Source organism: Pteropus medius, unplaced genomic scaffold (genome assembly GCF_902729225.1).
Source record: "Pteropus medius unplaced genomic scaffold, Ma_sr-lr_union100, whole genome shotgun sequence".
Lineage (NCBI taxonomy): Eukaryota > Metazoa > Chordata > Mammalia > Chiroptera > Pteropodidae > Pteropus > Pteropus medius.
This window is the reverse complement of record NW_024349802.1, coordinates 9,979,684-9,995,535: the sequence shown is the minus strand read 5'-3', so window position 1 is coordinate 9,995,535 and position 15,852 is coordinate 9,979,684. Positions and strand designations below refer to the sequence as shown.

General features: G+C 40.0%; 1 protein-coding gene and 1 pseudogene across 9 annotated transcripts in view; one reads left to right on the top strand and one right to left on the bottom strand.

The window, feature by feature from the left end:
* SIL1 (SIL1 nucleotide exchange factor) overlaps positions 1 to 15,852 on the top strand; it is a 168,475-nt gene that overhangs the window by 18,639 nt on the left and 133,984 nt on the right. For 4 of the 9 annotated variants that reach the window (XM_039836220.1, XM_039836226.1, XM_039836223.1 and 1 more), the window contains one exon: positions 9,002 to 9,055. The exons of the other annotated variants lie outside the window; for them this stretch is intronic. The gene's annotated coding sequence lies outside the window, so the exon portion shown is untranslated. The remainder of the gene's footprint in view (positions 1 to 9,001; positions 9,056 to 15,852) is intronic. 9 annotated transcript variants of the gene reach the window in all.
* On the bottom strand, positions 6,985 to 7,103 carry LOC120581813 (uncharacterized; annotated as a pseudogene).

The following is a 15,852-nucleotide window of genomic DNA, read 5'->3' as shown; positions in this document are numbered from 1 at the left end:
AATGTTTGGGTCTTAAAAGTTATTAGTGTTCAAAGACCTGGTCCTAGATTTAGAGAAGAAAATCCTAGGCATGAGTATGAGTAGGAGAGGGTGTCTGGAGCCAACAGAGATGGGCTTATATTCCTTAAAAGGTTCTGTATTTATTGAGAGCTGTAGCCCTGCAGGTACTGGTCTCTACTCATTTCCAAGGCTCCCTTTCTCCCACCCAAAGGTGCCTTCTCCTCCTCCTTTTCTCTAAGTACACAGTTACCTTAACCTGCCTTAGATACTGTTGACTTTTCACTATTTATAAAGCTCTCAACTGAAGGACATTGGACAGCCTCCTTGTCATCTCTCTCCTTTGCCTGAGTTTCTCCTTTGAAATACTTAGCCTTGTGGCTAACTTAGGGTATTTGGTCACTCTTGCTTCTACTTTAAAGTCAGTGTCTTAACTTGTTATATTAACTGACCATCTTCTATGTATCTGGGGTAATCTTTAATGTATGTTTAACATCTAGAAGTTTGCTTTTCTTGAAGCCACCCTCACCCCTTTTTTTATGCAAGAATTTTAGCTATAAGCTAGCAAGACAGGCATTTGAAGATTCTGGTACCAGAAGGTGGCTTTTTGGTAGACCAGCGAGTGCTTCTCTCAAGCAACTTTCTCTGGGCTCAAAAATCATTAAGTCTCTCTTCACTTCTTTCACCTTCTCTCTTTAGTCTTTTCTGAGCTAAATGATGGCCTCTATTCTTTTAATCTTTTCTTCCTTGCTCTATTTCCCAGCCTTTGTGTTGCTTCTGCAGTTTTTGTTCAAAGGAATGTTTTGAGTCTTTCATAGCTTTTTTCTGGCCAGGGTTGTAGGTAACTTGTTAGACTCCATCTCCTCCACCCCTGGAATATAACTTGTTTTTTTGTGATTGTAGAAATGTGGTTGGGTTGTGTAAAATGCACTGTTACACTCTTTTATCCCATTTTGACTGTGATACATAATCCTATGTCACTTAAAGGTGAATCAGCCAAGGGAGTCCCTAAACTTAAGGGGTAGTGCTGGCCTAAGTTTTCTGTGATGCCTAATCAGACTACTTTTTATTTTTTGTTTTTGTTTAAAAAGTAGACAAACTTGCATCTTTTTATTTTGATTTACATTGATTTTCTCTTCTTCCCTCAAATCCTGAATGAGAACTTCTTCCAAAACGGTTGCCAATCTTTATGTTCCCAAGAATTTGGAGGATCAGGCATCCCAGCCCTGCCCCCATGTTCTTCACTCGTGCATCTGATAGAATAATAAACTGCTATGGAAACAGCTCAAATGTCTCTTTTACACATGCACCCACACACAGGAACACATTCATTTTTTAAGTAATGGACACTTCTCTAAGAGGAATTCATCCTGTTCAATGCAAATGCCCTTTGTTAGAACAAAGTTCAGGAGACTGGAAAAAGTAGAATTAGTGAAGTGTCCCCTCCCTCTCCCCTCAAAAGGCCTCAAAGCTCTTAAAATAAACTTTAAAAAGTCTGCTACTCAGCTTCAGCAAAGCAGATAAATTGCAAACTTGGTGTAATAAGACTCTTCTCTGATCTTTTTCCTTTTTCTCAATTTATTTTAACACCCCCTTTCATGGTCTTACCTTTCTAGAAAGTTGATTCAGTCCTTCCTTGCTGGCTCTTAGCAGGAGAAGCAGCAGGGCTTTTGGATCTAATTTATGGTTTATGTTTCTTCTCTATTCCCACTCTATGCTACCCTAGTTCCTCATCTCCCAGCATCCTGCTGACCACTCCCCAGGCAGAATGGAATGGACAGTGTCACTTCTAGTGACAATGTAGCTTTGAAATTTGATGTCAGCAGTACTGGCCTAGTGATTTGGGCAGAATCGGGGAGGCTGTTTTGTGCATGTGCTGCTAGATGAAGAAATGGGGGCTTTTCTGTGTATATGTCTTTGGTACCATCTTTTTTCCCCCTTGTATGCCTAGACCCCATAAACCTGGTTGCCAGGGAAACTGGAGAACGCATTACCGTGATTAATTCATTATTCTATGAAGCTATAAAATAGCATTTCAGAGCAAGATGTCAGGGAGTCTCCCTGAAGGTCCCATGGAACAAATGACCTTTCAGTTACATGTTTTCAACATCTTTGGGGGCCCATTTGAAGAGAGCTAAAGCAATAATTAGGACTAAGCAAAGAAAGCTAACTTGGAACCAGAATATTTTAATAAGAAGTTTAAAAATATCAGAACCAGCTTATATATAATAAACAGGAATTTGAACTTTGTTCTCTTCTTATTCCTTCCCTTTTAAAATTATTATTTTTTTCCCCAAGACTTGGAGAGTCTCCATTATTCCCTTGGTGATGGAATGAGGATCGTGGTGGTGATAATCTGCTGAGATTCAGGCAGGTAGAGGGAGCAGCAGTGGGTTGCCTTCAGGTACTGCTAAATCCAGATGTTTTTGGTTCATCCAGAGAAGGAGTAAATTTACTTTCATTCCTAGATCCATTTGCATTCCCCCAAGGTTTCTTTGGGACTGACTGTATTTTTCAGGTGATTCTGAAAAATGAAAGAAAAGTTCTGGATAGTTCTAAGAGCAGTTTTGCATCTTTCTGAGCAGTCAGAGGTTCAAGCCAAAGACATGTGGATTTGTCTCCTTAAGGTATTCTTTAGGTGGTAGTAGTAAGTCCCTAATTCATTTGGGAGGCAGGCAGTTTGATATAATAGTTAAGAGCTTGGGTTTTGAAGTCATTTCTGTTTTGTAATTCTGGCTCTACCACTGATTAGCTCTGTGACTTTGGAAAAATAACTTAACCCCTCTGAGTCTTAGCTTCCTCATCTGTAATGAGATAATGATAGTACCTATGACATAGGGTTGTTGTGAGCCCCATATATAGTGAGCAGATACTCTAAATGTTAGCTATAATTGTTATTTTGAGATACTGATGGAAAATCAGATTGAACCTTCTTGGCTAGGGGAAAGAAGGTAGGAAGTTGCTAGAAGAACCTTGAAGGAAAATAGGGGGTTGAATGAGAGCAAAAAGCATCTAGAAAAAAGAAAAGTGGGAGAATTCTGGGTACTCTAATGAGTTACCTATTGTTTTACTACATTAGTAAGTTATAAGTCTTCCCTTTTGCTAATCCACCAAGTTGGTTGTTCTTTCAGAACCCCCAATCTGGTTACTGGCCCTTGAGCAAAGTTTGAGTAGCCACAGCAGCCACAGTGTCCTCCATTACCAAGACATTATTTTTACAAAACATACTGCCATGTTTTACCACCTGCACTTTGAAGTGTTATACATAATTAAAGCTGAACCATACTTGTCAGAATAGGTTCAAAAAATGGATTTTGGGATGCTGTACCTTTGCCCTGACAATGTGTTTATTAGCTTGCTTGTTAATTCCAGGATTGCTTAACTCAAGGCATCTCTGCACCAGCCTGCTCATATCAACACTCATGGAAGGCTTAGAGAATGGGGCTCAGTGGTACTCCTTTGTTGTCCCTAGCAAGTCATTAAGTGATTGAACAGGGGCAGGGGGGAAACTGAACTACTTGCAACTTAAACTCTTCTCTAAACATGTATGTGTAGGAAAGAATAAATTGTAGGCTGAACGGAGCAGAGCAACAGATTAGGAGCCTCTCGATGTTTTGGAAAACAGTCAAGTACAAATAAATTACATGAAAACCTTTGTTAGATGGTTTGGTTTGCTTTCTCAAGATGTTGGACTCTGGGCTTTTTCTCTCCTTACCTAATCATTAGAACAGTAAAATGTTGGTTCAGCCTCTGATTAGGCTTGTTGTGATATGGAGTAAGAAGAGAGGCTTGTCTGTGGGGCACTATAGCAGAGTGCTGTCAGTGCTGATTACTTCGTCTAGGCAGGGTCACCCATCGGAGTGCATCGGAGTGGACAGGTCTATCTTGGGGAGGCTGTGTGCAGAAAAGGAGTAAGGCACAGGGCTCGAGAATACAGACCTGGAGTCACAAAGGCCAGGTTCAAAGTGTGGCTTTTCACTACTTGCTGTATATATTTGTTTCCTGTGGCTGCTGTAACAAATTAGCGCAAACTTGGTGGCTTAGAATAGCAAAAATTTATTCTCTCCTAGTTCTGGAGGCCTGAAGTCTGCAGTTAGTATCACTCTGCTGAAATTGAGGTGTTGGCAGGGCCACACTCCCTCCAGAGGCTTGAGGGCGGACTCTTCTTTACTTCTTCCAGCTTCTGGTGGCTGCTGGCATTCCTTGGCTTGTAGCCACATCACTCTACTCTTTAAGTTCAGCATTTTCACATCTCTGTTTTGTTTTCATATCACCTTCACTTCTGTGCTTGTGTCAGATCTTCCTCTGCCTTTTTGTTATAAGGACATTGTGAATGTGTTTAGGGCCTATCTAGATAATCCAGGATAATCATTTTAAGGTCCTTAATCACATCTGCAAAGACCCTTATCCCTTATAAGGTAACATTTACAGGTTCCAGGTATTAGGACCTGAAGTCTTTGGAGAGTTATATTTCTGCCTACCTCACTGGGTGACTTTGGGAAATGACTTTCACCAATATGTTTTTCCTTATCTGCAAAAGAAAACTGGTGGTCATATCTTCTATAACTTGTTTCCATGAGACTTAAGTGGCACTTTTGTATGCCAAATATTTAACACAGTGCCAAGTACGTAGTTGTTGTGCCTAATATTATTTATATACATATATTACACATTACTGTTATTTAGCCATCTTCTGTTAGAGGGAGAGGAATAGTTCCTTAAGAGTTTGACTTGGAATAGCCCCCCTCTCCCCCGTGCCTCCACCATGGCTGCATAGCCCTAGGATCTTTGGCAATTACTTCCCACAGTCAGCCCGTGTGTCCTCTAGGCCACCCTGTTACCCATTCCTTCATTTTTCTTTCCCAATGTGTGGGCTGGTGTTTGGGAACAAACTTTACCCTTCAGGACTGAATGAGTCTCCTTCATATGTTGAAGCCCTAACCCTTAGTGTGGCAGTATTTAGAGTAAGGAAGTAATTAAGGTTAAATGAGGTCATAAGGGTGGGACCCTAATTTGACAGGATTATGCCTTTATGAGAAGAAAAACCAGGGAGCCCTCTCTTTTTCTCTGCACCAGGCAATGAAGGAAGACCATGGAAGGACATAGGCAGAAGGTGGCTGGAAACAAGCCAGGAAAAGAGCTCTTATTGGAAACCAAATGGGCCAGAACCTTGATCTTGAACTTCTAGGTCCAAAACTGAGAAAACAAATTTCTGTTGTTTAAGCCATCAGGTCTATGGTATTTTGTTATGGAAGCCTTACCAGACTAATGCAGGGGGTATAACCTAGCTCATACCCACTTGTGCCTAAACACTTAGGGAGAAGCTTGGATTCTGGAATTATTCCCATTTACCATTAAAGGCAGCTTTCTGTGTTGCTGCTTTCCCATGGATAATTGTAACTTCATAATGAAGCATAGAAGAATATTATTTTTACAGTGATAGTATCTGATAGCTATTAGCCAAAAGGTATATGTCCCCAATGAGGTACTGTAAATATATTTTATCTGTTCTATTACTTGCTGTTTCATGAACACATCCCTGAAGCATTTTAATCTTGTTTTTCATACTTGTCTTTATGTGAAGAATTGTTCTGATTTGCAACTTTGGGGGATAATTACTGTGTTCATTAATTTTTGTTCTTCCCCTCCTTTTTTTACTAGTTTCTTGAGAAAAATTTTCCCTAAATCTACACTAACCGAGACAGGTCACTTGATTAACAGGGTGTTTTACAACACTGTTTTCTCTGGCTTCCTTGGCACACTGATGGGAGGGCTGTCTGGGCTTAGATGAATAAGAGGCTTTTGGGGGGCCTCTGACCTCAGGCTGCATTGCAGAATATTTTTGGCTCTGGGATATTCCTGGACAAGGGGCAGGAGAGACTCACCTGGTTTTCTCCTTATTAGACATTCAGACATAACTCCAGCGTGTATTATGTATAGGACATTGTGTGTGGCACTTTGGGGGACGTGATTCTTGCCTCACAGCGGTGTTCAGTACATGTTGATTAAGTGAATATGTGGCTGGATAGAGAGTAGCCTTAGCATTCAGAGAGACTGAAGGGGCAGGCTAGAGGGTCAGTGCCTGGGGGTAGTGGGTGAAGGGTGCTGTAACCTCCCTGGGAATATAACAGAATTGGGACCATCCTTTTGAGGGCCATGATGCTCTAGCACTTGAATCTGCAAGAGGAAGCAGTAGAGGGGGAAGGTTGTATCGAGGATGGTTAATTTTTGCACTTAATTTTTTTCTGGTATTTTGGCTTCGTAAGTCCCTTCTTTTTATTGTGAGTCCTCAGTTTTCATTGTTATGTATGTTCTGTGTAACTGTAGATGTTTCATAAATGTCAAATGATCACACAAGACAGTTGAGGGAAGAGATGAAAAAATAGTAGTTTAGACAGGTTAGTTTAGGGTAGGGCAGAGGCAGGGATGTATGTGAAAGATGCCTGGGAAAAGAACTGAAGAAGGTGAGAAAGCAGAAGCCAGAAAGGATTTGAATTAATGTGGAACTGGAGAGAAGTTTGATCTGGGCTAGATAGATACCCAGGGAAAGAGCACTGGAGTGATTTCTAAGAATGAGGAACGATAAAGAGCAGTTAGCCTGGGATACTGGGGGAAAGGGAATCCTGGAAAAATGGCTTAATTCTCTTAACGCCCACTCGCTCCATTATTGTCACCGGTGGGGTGAGGTGAAATCTGGTGTCGCCCCAGCGGCGTGGAGGAGGAAGAGGTGGCTAGTGGATGGTGGCATTGTATGTTGGTTCTTCCTGCCAATGCAGCAAAGAATTACAGGTTGGTAAGATTTAGAAAAAGTAAGATTTGTCTATGGCCTTACCACCCTGAACATGCCTGATCTTGTCTGATCTTGAAAGCTAAGCAGGGTCGGGCCTGGTTAGTACTCTGATGGGAGAAAAAGTAAGATAGATAGATAGATCCATCCACCTGTCCATCTATTCATCTATCCATCTATCTAGATATCTATCTATTTTTAACATACAGTGCCTGGTATTCCTAGGTGGTTTCCCATCCAAGTACTAACCAAGCCCAACCTTGCTTAGCTTCTGAGATCAGACGATATCAGGCATGTTCAGGGTTGCATGGCCGTAGACAAGATTTATTGAAAGTACATTTTAGAAGGAGATGGGCCACGCTAAGGAAGGCTGCAGCCCTGTAGAATTTAGGAGGTAAAGAGAGAAGATAGTACATTCCAAAGGGAGGGGCGGGTTTCCAGCTAAGAGTGCTGCAACAAAGCAGAAATGGGAAGGCCTGTTTATATTTGGGCAGGTGATTAGAGGTCCTAGATGATCTGTATGTGAGGTCACCTTGACTGATACCTGGCTGCTGTATAAATTTTTGCCTACTGCGCATGTGCTTACCCAGATTTCAGTCAATGATAATTAGATTCATGAACTTCTAGGCATACTCATTAAATTATAATGATAGTATGAGGCTGAAGTTAGGGGCAGTACTTTCTGCGCATGCATTTGTAGCTGCTTTAGGCCAACAGCTTTTATGGCTTTTGTGCTCTAGGATTTGGGATAATTTATAACCCTAAAAGGGAGGTGTTTCTGGGAGGTCCTTAAGAAAGGTCTTTAAAGCAAGTTTCTGTGGTCACAGAGCTGGGCCTTCACTCCTGTCGCTCATGCCTAACTACCTAATGTTATGACACTTGTCATGTGGCAATTATTTGTTTATATGGTTTTTATTCTAGAAGGTAGGAGAGGGAGCTTGATCATCTCTGTATCTTAGTTACTTAACACTGTGTCCATCACATAGCAGCTGCTGCACAGATGACTAACGAACATACTTGTAGTTAAGGCCTTGGCGAGCAACCCATGAAGAACTGAAGTATGAGGTATAGGGATAGGACAGAGGGGAGATGAGCACATAACTTGCTTTGGGGGGTGACTCAGAAAAAACTGAGAAGTGAGACTTACACAGAATCTAGATCATCCTTCAGAAATTTACTAAACATTTCTTCTCTGTTGAGCGTCGAACTAGATGGGAACAATGACATGGTCTCTGTCATTATGATGCTTAAGGCCTAGCAGGAGAGAAGGACAACTATATAAGAAAGTGTAATAAGTGCTATAATTAAGGAAGTACAGGAGCTGTAGCAGCACCTAATCCAGCTAGTGGGGAGGGTCAGCGAAAGCCTCCTGGAGGAAGTGTCTTTTAGGATGAGTAGGAATTTGGCAGATGAGGAGGGGAAACAAAGTTCCAGAGGGACTGACATGTGCAAAGATCTGAAGGTGGGAGACAAGAAGTCTTAGACTTTTGGAAAAAAGTTAAAGTCAGCTGTAGATAGAAAACAGAGAAAGCTGGAGATGCAGTTCTGGGCTGAATGATGGAGGGCCCGGTTATGGAATTTGGCCTTTATCTTGAGGGCCATGGAAAACAATTGAATGTTTTCAAGCAGAGGAGGGTAGGATCAAATTCATGCTCTGGCTATAGAATAACCCTGTTAACATTGAATCAAGGTCTATACTTGTAATTTGCTGATCTGCCACATGATCCTTTGACACTGCAGCAGAGCTTCCCCTTTTCTAAATCGCTGAGTGCAGAGTAGAGAATGGTGCCTGCCACAGACTTGAATCCCTGGTATCTCAGATCCAAAGCCCAAGGCTGTGTTGCTTGGTGAATGGTTTTCAGGAATGTAGCTCTCACCTTAGCCTTTTCACAACAGCTTAAAATTTCTAAGCCATGGCACGTTCCTCTGCTCTGCTTTCAACAAATTGAAAATTTTTATGACAGTGTCAAATCAGTAGGAAAAGTTTTGAAAAGTAGGATTGAGAAATAGACTTCTTTGCCTTTTCTTCCTGCAAGGGATTTGAAAAATATAGAAATGCTAAATTATATGTTGAATATCCTTGGGGTTTCCTTTCCTTTCCTTTTGAAAATGTTTTACATTAACCAAAAATTCGACAGACACTTGTGGAAAGATAATTCATTTTGGCTGGAGTTTAAGCTCCATGTTGTGAACTTTTTAATTTTCTTTTGTCTGCAGTGGGTTGGGACCCAATTGTGCAGTTACCTGACCTCATCACAGTCCAGTTGCTGGGTGAGTTATCTCTGTGAGTCTGTATGTTTTCCCCCTGTACCTACCTAATGAAATCCAAATTAAATCAATTTTTAATCAAGGAGATGAATAACAGGTTTTTTTTTCTTAGAAAAGAAATCACAAGGCCCGCAAAAGTGTGGGATGCAATAAAAAGTTTTTATTTGCATGTTTGCCATTAGGCATGGCTATAATGCTGGGAAAACACGAGGTGCTTTTAACGTAGTATTTGGAAATATTGCCATCCCAGAGAGATGAACAAAAGTGCTTTTTTTCTCTGTCCCTCTTCTCTTTCATAATTTGTGAGTGCCTGTGTGTTCCCAGCACCTTGCACAGGTACATAGTACATGGTAGGGGCTTGGAGACATCTGAATGAAAGAAAGGATAGTTTTGAGCAGGTCCTTCTTTCTCTCCTGTTGCCCCCTCTCTCCAGCTCCTCAGCCTGCTATTTTCTCATTTCTTCGTTCATTTGTTCATTCATTCAACATTTATTCCTTCTGGGCTAGTTGGCAGGCCAATGGTAGGGAGTGGGATGAAGAGAAATTTCCGTAGGGTCAAGGCATGGCCAGATCTTCAGTACCTATTGTGCTTCGAGGAGCCATCCCTCTGGCAACGTGGTCCTCTGGTGGTATTAGCAATCCAAGAACAAAGATGGGAATAGTCTGGAAAGAATGCTAGACCAGAAGGATCGTGATTAGTAAGCATAAGGGCATTAATCATAAGTTTCAGGGCAACTTCCTATGGCAGGGGACATTTTAAGCTCTGGGTCAAGCTGCTGGGGAAAATCTGTTGTTAAGCTATAGACTAAGGAAAGGTGATGCTGGGGATACTGTGAGGCCTCTACTCTGGGGGTCCCAACTGGACACTCCTTCAGTACCATCCAACTCCAGATACTGTTTACTGACTTCTATTATTAGATGCCGAGAATTTGTAAGGGCTAACAAACCACTGAACTGCGAGGCAAAGGAAGAGTTCATAAGCAGAGTTCACCAACAACGGTGACCCTCTTATCAGGTTTATAGCAAGCTTTCTTTAATCTCCCTTTTACCAAGGGGCTTTTCTGAAAAGGAGATTCCAGAATTTTGCTAAAACAGTACAATGGACTCTGTGTATGAAACTCATTTGGCACCTCTGGCAAAGAGATTTCTTGTGTATCATGATGCCATTCCCTCCCCGCCCCCCACCCCCTTAAGTCTTTTGCCCTAAGCTGTTGTTGGAATAAATGTTAGTTCCTAGTATCATGCCTTCAGGCCTTTAAAAAGCATTCTTTTTTTCTGCTTGAGATGCCTTTCTTATTGCCTGTGGCTGATTCCTTTTCTTTTAATCTTTAAAGTTTACCTCTTCCAGGAAGTTTTCCTTGATCCTCATCTCCTAATGGAGATATCTATTCTTTCTTGCCATAGAGCCCTCTAGCCATCTCTGGCAGGCTTTTTCAGCCAGGTGCTTATTATAATTACTGATTTACTCGTCAATCTCCATTGTTCATCTGGAAGCTCCTAAAGAATAGGATCCCTATTTATTTAGTTTTTGTATCCCTGGCACTGACATATGTCTGGGATGCAGCAGGTCTTAAATATGTTTTGAAAAATGAATAATCTTGGGACGTGTTGCAGGTGGTGGCAACTGGTATGTTTCATAGTAGGCAATAAGGATTTCTTCATCTTTTCAAAGTGAACAGATTTTTTTGCTCTTTGTTAGCTTTCCTACATGGGAGAATAAATAAGGTCTTTGAAAAAATGCTTTTCTGGATTGGCGTGGCTGTCAGCTGCTCATCTAGGGTTGAAATGGCTTTGGCGTGGGTGTGAAACTGCAGGTAGTAAGTGAGCAGAGTGTCTGGGCTGCGTGGGCTTAGTTCGCTTCTGTTTTTCTGGATGCTTGCCACGTTTTTGCGAGCTACAACCCAAACATCTGGCTTCTCTGAAGTCAGGGCTTGTGCTTAGTTGTTTGTTGGAGTGGTTGCCTTTCAGAGTGAAAAGTCTAATATTAACCAGGTTTCTTCTAGTGTTTTCTGCTGGTGAACCAGAGGCTGCAGTGGCTGTTTTAAGGAGAGCTGCCACAGGTAGAATCCCTGAGCAGTGAGAGACAGGAAGGAGTAATTGAGAAGAATTGCCCCCTACTTTGTGGCAGGGCAAGCTCTTTAAGCAAAATAGAAGAAGGTGTAGGGAAGGTGATGAGTGACAGAGATAAAATGTAAGGTCAACTAAGAGGTAAGGTAGTTTTGTAAGGAAACTAAAAGGAGCTGGGGCTCTTGTCATCTGTTACACCCTTGATGCTCTTAAAATAATATTGTCTTACTCATACCCAGTGGGATTGGGTTCAGAGTATCTGCTGCCCAAAATGTGGGCTCTAAATGCTTACTGATTCTTAGCCAAATGTGCTCTGCCTTGAGGCCTGTTGTGAGATAGATTATTTCTAGGATATGTTTACCTGGGAAGATATGGTGCTGTGAGAAGGGTAGCTGGAAAGTTGTCCCCGTGGAGCCTACTGTGGCAGGAGAGACTTCCTGGTGTCCTGCTGGCATCCCTGTCACGAGCTCACTCACTGAAATCCAGAGTCCCTTTGCAGGCTTCAGTCTAGGATGCTGCTGTTAGCTGAGCTGTACCCCTGTCAGTTGCAGGCTGATGACTTCTGGCAGGCTAGGATTTCGTTGGTGGCATCTTGCAGAGCCCCCTGACCCTACCTGCTGTCATGAATCTTGTTGTATTCCTCTTGTACACATCTTTGAATGTCTCATGATATACTGCTCTTAAGAAGAACAGATACCAGATGGGAAAAGTGTCTCTCTTGGGTTTATGTATGCTTTTTTTAAAAAAACTAAAACAACACTTTTAAAAAATATAGCCTGGTTTGGCGATTTTCCATGTTCAAAAATGTGTTTGTGATGTTTTTCCTGCCCTGTGGAGACCAGCAGAGCTGTGAAGAGAAACTACCTCATTAGGAGACTCTGGAAGAGAATGGGACTCTCTTGGCACTTCCCCAGGGACGTGGCCTCCTCCCCATCCACAGCCCGCCAAGGCCAAGGCCAGGGCCTGGGAACTGCTCCCCAGGGCAGTGTGCCAGTGTCCAAGGGTCTTAAAGAATTTAATTAAGCAACTAATAGATTAGGCGATGTTTGAAGTTAAAGTGTGATTTTTGTTGACATTAAACACATTTATTTAAATATAAGTTAATCCATGCTTTTTAATGCTTCTCGAACTCAAGTTTGGTTACTGCAGTTGACATAGATACTTGACAAGCCCAAGTTTAGTGTAGAGGTGTGGGACACAATTGAACATGGACTTGGAAGAGGAGGAGGAAGAGAGAACTCATAATTTACAGCTGCTGAAATAATTCAGCTGTTTCCCTTGTGATTGCTCTCCTCCTCTGTACTGCTGATTTAGTAAATTGTTCATGGGATGGCTTTTGCTGTACCAATCAGGGTTGGGATTAAGCCATTTTGATTGCTGGGAATAAACTCTGAGGTTGGGAGGAACACTTTAAGTTTGAAACTAATGTCACATTCCCCTTCAATCTCAGCACAGGGTCTAAGCTTTGGGGAGTGTGCTTTGATATGAGGGCTGCATCCTCTTGGATGAAAGCAGGCACTGAACTGTGAAATGTTGTTGATTGAGTAATGAAGGAAAGTAAGAAGATGAGAGTCTAGAGCTAGGGTTCAGGTTACAGAGCTTCAGACAAGCTGAAGTGCCAATCAGCAGAGAAGTTGGCTCTATGAACTGGTTGGTGAGCCCTTCTAAGGTCTCTCTCCCTGAAAAATACCTGCACATCTGCAACAGTGTGTGTCACTATTTGGACTAAGGTGTTCATTTGTTCACCTATTCATCTCTCTACTCACCCATTCATTCACTTATTTTATCAGCTGTACTTTTTTTGAATGCCTGCCATATCCTAGAGACTCCACTAGCTAAGGAAGGAACAGTGGATGGGGAAGGAGTCTGTGTCCTCAGGGAATTCACATTTACAGTTCAGTTTGATGGGCCTTATGATAGCTGTACAAAGAATTCTGAGAGTATGTGGAAGACCAACAAAATATGGCAAATCAAACCCAGCAGGATATAAAAATGATCATCTGACCAGGCTGGCCTTACCCTAGGAATCTAAGGGTGGTTTTACATTAGAAAACCTATGCATAAAATTTGCTATGTTAATAGGTTAGAGGGAAAACTACATGATCATCTTAGAAGATATAAAAAACATATGTGATAAAATTTAACACTCATCCATGATAAAACCTATTATCTATTGAGAAGTAGAAGAGAACTTCTTTACCTTGACAATATCTACCAAAAAACTACAGAAAACATTTTTTGTTTCTTAAATTTTTTGAAGAGAGACTAATGTGCTCATGTGCCCATTATCTAGTTTTAGCAATTGCCAACTCATGGACCATCTTACATTCTTTTTTAGTATGGTAAAATACATATAGCATAAAATTTGTCATTTGAACCATTTTAAAATGTACAATTTGGTGGCATTAATTACGTTCACGATGTTGTGCCATTACCACTATCTACTTCTAAAACATTTTCATTACCCAAACAGGAACTCTGAACTCATTAAGCAATAACTTCCCATTACCTTTCCAATAACTTTCCGCCTCTGGTGACCTCTGATCTACTTTCATTTCTATGAATTTACCTATTCTAGCTATTTCATGTAGGCGGAATTATACAATATTTTTCCTTTTGTGTATGGCTTTTTTTCACTTAGCTTAATGTTTTTAAAGTTTATGCATGTTGTAGCATGTGGCAGAATTTTCTTCTTATTTATGACTGAATAATATTTCACTTTATATACCACATTTAAAAAAATCTATTTAAAAAAGTCTCATCTATTAATGGATACTTAGGTTTCCACCTTTTGTCTGCTGTGTACATTCACATGCAAGTATCTGTTCGAGTCATTGTTTTCAGACATTTGAGTATACGCTCAGGAGTGGAATTACTGGGTACATAGTATTATGTTTAGCTTTTTAAAAACTGCCGAACTTTTCCATGGTGGCTGTGCCATTTTATACTCCTAGTGGCACTGTACCAACATTCCATTCCACATCTTAACCAGCACTTGTTATTTTCTATCTTTTTTCTTAATTATAGCCATCCTAGTAGGTATCAAATGGTATCTTGTGGCCATCCTACTAGGTATCATATGGTATCTTGTATCTATAGCTATCCTACTAGGTATCAAATGGTATCTTGTGGCTTTGATTTGCATTTCTATTATGACTAATGATGTTGAGTATCATTTCATGTGCATATTGGCCATTTGTTTATCTTTTTTAGAGAAATGTCCAAGTCTTTTGCCCATTTTAAAATTGAGTTGCTTGTCTTTTTTGTTGAGTTGTTTATATATTTTAGAGATTAAACTCTTATCAGATATGATTTACAAATATCTTCTCCCATTCTGTGAGTTGTCTTTTTACTCTCTTGCTAGTATCCTTTGAGGCACCAAAGTTTTAAAATTTTGATGAAGTCCAATTTACCTATTTTTTAATTTTGTCTCCTATGGTTTTGGTGTAATATTTAAGAAACTGTTGCCCAATCCAAGGTCATGAAGTTTTTGCCTTTGTGTTTTCTTCTAAGAATTTTATAGTTTTAGATGTTAAGTTTAAGTCTTTTAGTCAGCGGCACCCTTATTAAAAACCAGTTGACTGTAGATGTGAGAGTGCATGTTTATCCTATATCAATACCATGCTGTTTTGATTACTGTAGCTTTGTGGTAAAGTTTTGAAATTAGGACATGTGAATTTCCAATTTTGTTCTTTTTCAAGATTGTTTTGGGTATTAAGATTCCCTTGAAATTCCATATTAATTTTAGAGTGCGTTTTTTCATTAGTGTGAAAAATGCTGTTGGGATTTTGACAGAGATTGTATTGAATCTGTTTTTTGCTCTGGGTAGTATTGTCATCTTAAGTCTTCCAATTCATGAACCAGAATGTCTTCCTATTTATTTAGGTCTTCTTTAATTTTTTTTAACAATGTTTTATAGCATTCAATATGCAAGTCTTTCGTCTTGGTTAAAGTCTTCCTTTGTTAAATTTATTCTTAAGTATTTCGTTCTTTTTGATGCTATTTTAAATGGAATTGTTTTCTCAATTTCTTTTTTTGATTGTTTGTTGCTACTATATAGAAATTCGACTGATTTTTTTAGTGTTATTTTTGTATCTGCAACTTTTCTGAATTTATTAACTTTAATAGCTTTTTTTTTGTAGATTCTTTAGGGTTTTCAACATATAAGATCATAAGATATGGATACCTTTTATGCCTTTTTCTTGCCTAATTGCTCTGTCTAGAACTTCTAGTATTATGTTGAATATAAGTGGCAAAGCAGGCGTCCTTTCGTTGTTCCTGATCTTAGGTTAAAAACTTTCGATTTTTCACCATTGAGTATGATGTTAGTTGTGGGTTCTTCATATATGACCTTTAATTATGTGAAGTAAGTTCTATTCCTGGTTTATTGAGTGTTTTTTTTTTTAAGTCATGAAAGAATGTTGGATTTTGTCAAATACTTTTTCTGTTTCAATTGAGATGATTGTGTGTTTTCTTTCCTTCATTCTTCATTTTTCCTTCAGTTTAATACATTCAATGTAGTGTATTAAACTGATTAATTTTCATGGGTTGAACCCTCTTGTATTAGTGGGATAAATCTCACTTGATCAAGTTGTATAATCCTTTTAATATGGTGCTGAATTTGGTTTGCTAGTATTTTGAGAATTTTTGCATGTATATTTATAAGGGGTATTGTTCTATAGTTTTTTTGGTAGTGTCCTTGTCTTACTTTGATATCAGTAATTCTGGCCTCAC